The sequence below is a fragment of the Calliphora vicina genome, chromosome 3, assembly GCF_958450345.1.
Source record: "Calliphora vicina chromosome 3, idCalVici1.1, whole genome shotgun sequence".
Taxonomy (NCBI): domain Eukaryota; kingdom Metazoa; phylum Arthropoda; class Insecta; order Diptera; family Calliphoridae; genus Calliphora; species Calliphora vicina.
In genome coordinates, this window is record NC_088782.1 from 83,323,946 (window position 1) to 83,331,631 (window position 7,686).

At 34.7% G+C, this 7,686-nt stretch overlaps 1 protein-coding gene across 1 annotated transcript in view; it reads right to left on the reverse strand.

Annotated features, from left to right (window-relative positions):
* Positions 1-914, reverse strand: part of LOC135954236 (G-box-binding factor-like) — a 36,312-nt gene extending 35,398 nt beyond the window's left edge. Inside the window, exon 1 of the mRNA XM_065504316.1 lies at positions 654-914. The gene's annotated coding sequence lies outside the window, so the exon portion shown is untranslated. The remainder of the gene's footprint in view (positions 1-653) is intronic.
* Positions 915-7,686: the final 6,772 nt, after the last annotated feature.

The following is a 7,686-nucleotide window of genomic DNA, read 5'->3' on the forward strand; positions in this document are numbered from 1 at the left end:
AATATTTTTTTTAAAAAAGGATATATGGCAGTTATGTAAATCCTTGCTAGAATTGAAATGTTAATAACTAAATTAATCTGCTATTATAAGAGAACAATAATTTCTGAAAATGAATAATTTTATTCAGGTTCATAGGTTTTTTAAGGAAAAGGATGTATGGCAGCCACCCGAATCCTTGCTGCGATTGTCATAAATATTTTCACAAACAACAATAACTTTATTAAAATGATTATAACCAAATTGGTTCCAAAATAAGAAACGATTTTTACGAATTTTTAAAAAAAAAAAATTATATGTTATACAGGATATTGAAATCTTGATGTCTTGGAATTATGAGTATCCTTCCGATAAAATTTTCATAACTTTGCATCTAATATTATAAGAGAACAATAGTTTCTGAAAATTAATAATTTTATACAGGTTTATAAGTTTTTTAAGGAAAAGGATGTATGGCAGCCACCCGAATCCTTGCTGCGATTGTAATAAAAATTTTCACAAACAACAATAACTTTATTAAAATGACTATAACCAAATTTTAAAATGTTAGGAGTATAACTGTGAATTTTATTCAAAATTATATGTTCAGGATATATGGGAGGTACCCGTGTCCTTTCACGGATTTTTTCAAAAATTATATTTTTTCTTAACCTTACCAAAGGGTAATGTTCCACAAATTTTTATTTGTCTGCAATAACTCCTTCTATTTTTGTCCATTGCCTATATGAAAACAAAGCACTGTGCGTCAGATTGACGGAGTATTGGGTCGTGATGTCGCTCAAATAATTTTGAAGCCTGAGATTGAGCAGCCGTACCTTGACGTACCAATAGCCCAAGCATCTACCTTTGGCTGGATCGTGTCTGGAGTATGGAAGGGGTGCTCTTGCCACTCTTAGGGGGGAGCATGTTGAAGCGACTTCAACTTATTTTTTTTTCTCATTATAATTTTTACTTTTTTTTGTACAGTGTAGAGAGAGTATACTCTAATTTTCTTTACTTTTTTTCTATATATTTGTAACAAAAACAACTTGGAGTCATTTTTATTTTTGTTTGTAAATATTTACTAATATATATAATTGAGTTTTTTATGCTCATGATAAACCTACTGGTTATCTAGTTTTTAAGTTTGTTTTTGAATTTCAAAGAAGCAAGAAGCTTCAATAAAACTTTATTTTTTACAAGAAAAAATCAAAGTCCCTTTTAATTATTGGAAAAATACATAGGCTAAGAGGAAGTCTAGCCTACATTTTGGTCCTTCGAACCGGAAGTAGGCTAGACTTTCTCTTAGCCTATGTATTTTTCCAATAATAAAAAGGGACTTTGATTTTTTCTTGTAAAAAATAAAGTTTTATTGAAGCTTCTTGCTTCTTTGAAATTCAAAAACAAACTTAAAAACTAGATAACCAGTAGGTTTATCATGAGCATAAAAAACTCAATTATATACAGTGTATCACTAAAGTGAGTATGCAACAATATAAATAATTGAAATGAGTAAAATAAAGCTTTCTAAGCTGAAATAAAAACATAAAACTATATTTTTTCATTTATTTTATATGAGATCTTAAGAAAAATAATAAAAAGTAAAAATATTTCTAATTCATTACTGGTTAATAACAACATAATAAATAAAATGTTTAGAATTCAGGTCACAAAAGTAAGTATGCACTTCACAAAAATCTGCACTGTGTTTCGATTTCTCAAGTCAGACTTATATTTAATATTTTGTTGGATAGCCCTTGGCCCTTTTGACTGATTTCAATCTTGATGGCATAGATGCGATAAGATTTTGGGTAACGGAAGGTGGAATTTTATTCCACTCCTCAATTAGTGCAGCTTTTAGGGTATCTCTGCTTGTAATGATATGACTTCTGATTTTTTTTTCGAGATAATCCCACAGATGTTCTATTGGGTTAAGGTCAGGTGACTGGGGCGGAGTTTTTAATTGTTTTGGTGTGTTATACAAAAGCCATTCTCTAACAATATGGGCTGTATGTTTAGGATCATTGTCCTGTTGGAATACAAATGATCCTGTTAGTCCCAATTTAGCTGCACTTTGATGTAAATTATTTTTTAAAATGTTCAAATAAACCATCTTATCCATTACTTCTTCGATAATCACAAGATTTCCAACACCTGATGCTGCAATACATCCCCATACCATAACAGATCCACCACCATGTTTTACTGTGGCAGCCATATTTTTTGGATCGAGCTCAGTGTTCACTTTTCTCCACACTTTTTGACTTCCATCTGAGCCAAAAATATTATACTTACTTTCATCGGAAAAAATAACTGATTTCCAGAAATTTTCATGTTTATTTTCATACTCCTCTACGAAGTCCAACCGTTTTCTTCTATTGGTGCTGTTTACAAATGGCTTTTTGCGGATGTTACGGCCATGGTAACCAGCAGAATACAGCACCCGACGAATGGTTTGTGGGTTACATGTTTTTCCAGTCTCTTTTTCTATTTCTGCCATTATTTTTGGAGCGCTCATCTTAGGATTCACTTCTATTTTTCTCGTTATGATTCGTTTCTCCCTGTCAGTAAAGATGTTTGGACGCCCAGTACGAGTCATGTTATTAGTATTTCCCTTCTTATTATATTTTTCTATAATTTTCTGTATTGTGGAACTGCTCTTATTGACAAGTTTTGCAATTTCACGCTGACTTTTCTTCTCTTTATGTAATTTAACAATAACATCTTTTAAATCTTGTGAAAGTTCCTTTCCATGAGGGGCCATAATTAGAATTTAGAAAAATTTCCAATAAAAAATCAATTTCGGCACTGAATAAAATTTATAAAAACAATTAGTCACTTTTTTCGCGATTAAAATGCGTTCAGCTTAAGAGGGAGTCAAAACTTTAATAAGTGCATACTTACTTTTGTAATGTGATTTTTTCTACATTTTAAGAAATCATAACGGGATATGATAACGGGATAATTTTTTTTGGATATGTTTATGTTTTTCTGTAAGTCAATACTACATATTATTGTTAGTGTAAAAAAACATTAATATTTTTGCATATTTTTACTCAAAAATTTAAATGTTTAACTATTTTTATGCTGCATACTCACTTAAGTGATACACTGTATATTAGTAAATATTTACAAACAAAAATAAAAATGACTCCAAGTTGTTTTTGTTACAAATATATAGAAAAAAAGTAAAGAAAATTAGAGTATACTCTCTCTACACTGTACAAAAAAAAGTAAAAATTATAATGAGAAAAAAAATAAGTTGAAGTCGCTTCAACATGCTCCCCCCTAAGAGTGGCAAGAGCACCCCTTCCATACTCCAGACACGATCCAGCCAAAGGTATGTAGATGCTTGGGCTATTGGTACGTCAAGGTACGGCTGCTCAATCAAAGGCTTCAAAATTATTTGAGCGACATCACGACCCAATACTCCGTCAATCTGACGCCAGGTATCAAAAAATGGATGAGCCAGTGGATTGTATTGTCGAAAATGCTGAAGCAATAAAGAATCCAGAATTGGGTCCGGTACAGGAACATTCAAGCGTTCTCGTATGGGTAGGTCCATCGTGAACGAATCTCGTGTGGCATGGGGAAAACTTGGCTCCAATATGAAACGACCGAACACCTCTCCACCATTTCTTATTGGCTTAAACTCTGGCAGTTGTTTGGCCACATCCCACAGAATATACGAGCTCGTTGCTGTTCTGTCTAAAAGAAACGCGGTGAACATCTTCTGACCTCCACAATTCAGGTTCACTCTCACTATAGGCTCGACCGGCCAAGATGTCGTTATCGATGTTTGTGTTGACACCGTTTGCTGAGCTGTGGTTAAGGCTTTCTGAGCACGGTTTACTCGAGGTGGGGTTTGGGTAGCCTGGCTGACTAGAATACTTTTTGGACGAGTAGGGGTCTGGGTAGTCGAATTGGCGAATACCTTTTTTACTGCCACTTGTGCTGCTTGCTTGGTGATATTAGGGGTTTCTTCAAGATGAAGTTCATCGGCCATGGCTGCCAATTTGGTGTCCTCTGGTTGAGGGATCGCGGCTTGTGGGGTTGCCACTGGTTTTGTTGGTGAAGTGAGTGCAGAAGTTCGATCGGCCACTGGTTTCGTTGGTGAAGTGACTGCAGAAGCTTGATCGGCCACTGGTTTCTCGCGAAGAGGTTTAGCGGGGACGTCTCTTTTTGTTTCTTCTGGGTGTAACAAAGTGTGGTGAAAACCATTGCAAGGCTGCCCGTTAACAATCGCTGCACATCGTTTTGTAGAAATACACTTGTCTCTGAAGTGCTCGTAAGCGAGGCAATTCAAGCACTTTTGCAGTCATCAAGCGTAATCCAACACTAAAATCTTTAAACGTCTTGCAGAACCGAAAAAGATGGTTGAGATGACAAAGGTGACAACGTTGTCGTTTCTCCATCTAAAAAAAAAGAAAGAAATATATACAATGTTAAAAAATATTTAGTGCGATTAAGTTTTCTAATTTTCTATTTTTGTTGGGGAATTTGGTAAATTATTTGGTAGGATGTGGTGGGAGTTTACTTTCAGTTTTGTTAGTTGGTAACAAGCATAATTTTACAACTGGACGTAAAATTGTACCATTCTTTGTGAGTAATTCAGCAACTCTTATTTTGCTGTCTCGACCATAGATGACGCTGGTAACGCGACCAAGGATCCACTCAGTAGGTGGTAAAAAGTCTTCTTTGACTATCACAATGTCGTTTGGTTTCAAGTTGTCGTGTTCCCTCTGCCATTTAAAACGTCTTTGAAGCTCGATGATATATTCAGACTTCCAACGTCGAGCAAAAATATGTTGGAGCGCTTTCAATCTTTCCCAGCGTTTTAGGAATGGAACATCTTTGAGTGGAGGTTCAGCAGGTGCTTCTGGTAGTGCTGTAATCGGAGCTCCTCGAAGTAAATGTCCTGGGGTCAGAGGTAAAATCTCATTCGGATTTTCGGTTAGAGGTGAAAGAGGTCGCGAATTTAAAACAGCTTCGATACGAACTAGAAGCGTAGTGAATTCTTCGAAGGTGAAGGACAAGTTGCTGGTAACTTTCTTCAGATGAGACTTCATGCTCTTTACTGCTGCCTCCCAGAGGCCACCCATATGAGGTGCATATGGCGGTATAAAAGACCAGGTAAAGCCCAATGTAGTGTACTTTTCGATTAAAGCCTTTTCAGTTGATTTTAGAAAATCGTTGTGGATTTTTAGTAGAGCGTAGCTTGCACCGAGGAAGTTTCGACCGTTGTCGGAGAACATTGTCTTAGGGAGACCTCTGCGCCCAGTAAATCTGTCGAAGCAGGCTAGAAAGGCATCGGTTGAGAGGTCTGAACAAACTTCTAAATGGACGGCTCGAGTAGAGAAACACACGAACACCGCAGCATAACCTTTTAAGATCTTCGCATTTCTCAGCGTAGAGGATTTAATGCTGAACGGACCTGCGAAATCGACTCCGGTATATGTGAATGGCAGGGAAAAGTTTACACGTTCTGGGGGGAGTGCGGCCATGATTTGGTGCTGGAACTTATGCTTATAGATCGTGCACGCCTTGCATTCTCGAATGCATTTTCGAACAAGATTTTTTAATCTTGGGATGTAAAATCCTTGACGAATCGCACGTAGCATTATATGGTGCTCAGAATGGAGCAGAATGCGATGCGTGAAGTTAACTAGAAGTTTCGCGAGATGTGATCTTTCTGGAACAATGACGGGATGACGTTCCTCGTAGCTTAAACCTGCGTTACTAAGCCTGCCGCCAACTTTTACGGCTTAACGGTTTTTTCCTTAACCCTTTCGCTACAAGTTTTTATTGGCAGGTTCAAAAAATCTAATTTTTTGGATTTATGCTACTATTGACCCTAGAAACAATAATCATTAAAAAAATTTTAAAAATTTTTACCCCAAATGTGTTTTTTAGAATGTATCCATATGGATACAAATTTACTATAAGGGAAAGAAAAATGCAAAAATTTTATTAATTTGATATTAAAGTTTTTTTTTATTTATTTTTTTATTTATAAACATAAGATAAATTTTTGGTATAAAATAAAAATAAATAATTCATCCAGTTAAAAAACATAAATACAATTTTGATTAATACATAAAATATAATAAAATATAATAAAATATAATTTATTCCATCGATAAATAATGATAATCCTTAAAACAATTTCTGGATCCATTCGGTACACATAGAAGAACATCACACTTGGAACATTTATATCTTGTTTGACCCTTACAGTCCTTATATTTACATCTGCCTTTATCAGTCACATGTTCCGGCCAATGTTGGTTTCCGTCATATCGCACAGAATTTGCTGGAGTTATTTTTCGACTTTTACCGGATGTTGAAGGACTTACTGAAATATCATTTGAGCACGCTTTTGGACGCCCACGTTTACGAGAGAATGCTTGCTGATTGGATCGAGCAATGAGGCCATTTGCAACGTCATTGCGAAAGCTCAATAAGTCCATACATTTATTTTTGATATTATTGTGTTCGTTGTCCATTTTGTACTCTAACCAAGAGTTACAAATAGCCATATCAATGAAATGATCATAAATTTTTAGAGTCCACTTTGTAGATCTAATCGAAATTCTGTACAAAGACAGAAGGAAATCCATTTTGTCTACGCCACCCATATTTTTGTTGCACTCGGCTACTATTTTTGGCTGTGTTATTTCAATATTTTTTTCTACTACGGAAAATCGGCGCACTGAATTTAGGGGTTCAGAACCATGAATTGAAGACACTAGTGGAACAATTCCTCCGTCAAGCCACCTCAGAAGAAATATATTGTTTGACCGCTCTATGCGATAATCAAAACTTCCACGGCCTTGTTTTTTTAAATCTTTTTCTGATTGTAGATCAATTTTTCCAAATCTATTTCCTCTTATGGTTCCTGTTGACCAAATTCCTTTTTCGCGTAAATATAAAACTAAATTTAATGTTGTGAAATAGTTGTCAAAATATAGTTTGTGATTATTTTGCTCAGATATAGTTTTTGAAAGATGAATAACTATATCTGAGCAAAATCCAAAAGACGGTTCACTTATAATTGTTCCTTTTCCCTGATATATTTCAAAATCATAAACAATACCATTCGAACTACACAAACAAAATATTTTTATACCCCATTTTGTAGGTTTCTTTGGCATAAATTGCCTAAGTGATGTTCTTCCTTTGAAAGGAACCATCATTTCGTCAATACTAAGATTTTCATCTTTTTGAAGAGAATACGATTTTTGAGTAAACATATTTATAATGCTACGGATTTTATATAATTTATCATTTTGAATATCATTTGCTGAAAATTTTAAATTATTGCGCAATAAGTGAAATCTAGTTCTAGTCATGTTGTCTGGAAACGAAGGGATTTCCGTACCAATTGTCCAGTACATTTCTAATCTAGGATATCCAATTGTACCAATAAATATCTGTAACGCTATGAATTTTAGAAGTTCTTCATAACTCATATTTATAGATTTTCCATCTCTTATGAGAGAAAATTGGTTTGTCCACGAAACAATATTTCCAAGAAAATCTTCATTAAATACTCTAAAAAATATTCTACAGGTAATTTATTTACTTTCTGTTTCTCTGTTTCTGAAAAAATATTTTCTGGACAGTCCCACGTTGTCTTTTTCCAACGAAATTGATCTACTTTTTTCGGTTCAAAACTTTTAGAAGTTGAAAGATTGTTCTCAACTATTC